Here is a 739-nt window from a genome sequence, read left to right as displayed (position 1 = left end):
TTCCAAGGTACTGATTGCAGCTTGAACAGTTGGATTAGTTTGTTCACAACACCTTACTAGCCACCGACTGAGCTTTTGACTTCAAGTAACTATATTTTAAGTCTATTCTTGCAATATTCATATCTTTATTAATGTATGTTGTATTTTTATTGTTCTGATCTTGTTTTACACAGATAAACATTGACTATTTTTCTAAAACTGATGTGGTGTCCCTTGTAGTATTTTCACTGTATTACTGTGTGTTAATGTGCAAATGCTTTACACATTGGCCCTGGGATAAGCTTAACTGCTTGTGCCAAGCTACCAAGGGGGTGAGCAGGGGTTATTTTAGAAGTGTAATCCTCTTACCCTGACTAGAAGGAAGGGTCCCTACTTGCACAGGGTGCAAACCTGTCAACTAGAGACCTCAATTTCTTACACACAGCATTTGAAAATATTAATTTAAATAGAGGTTGGGCATGTCTCTACAGTTGTTTATTATGGCTTGCAGTACTGACTAGATAAGTGATATTTATTTAATTGCTAGTTTCATCCTGGAGGCCTTGTATAGATTTTCATGCCATGTTGATTACTCTACTATGATTTTCAACGCTAAACGTGTTGTTACAGTGTGGTTTGCTATTCCAATGTTGGTTGTTACCACTGCTTTCTGATTTTGTTTTTAATATTCTGCTTTAATAATATGAGATAGTAATGCAAGGTAGAGTTCTATGTGTCATTTTCATTGCTGCTTTTTACT

This window comes from Lissotriton vulgaris, chromosome 8 (assembly GCF_964263255.1).
Source record: "Lissotriton vulgaris chromosome 8, aLisVul1.2, whole genome shotgun sequence".
Lineage (NCBI taxonomy): Eukaryota > Metazoa > Chordata > Amphibia > Caudata > Salamandridae > Lissotriton > Lissotriton vulgaris.
The sequence above is the reverse complement of the archived record's forward strand: the minus strand, read 5'-3'. Positions refer to the sequence as shown.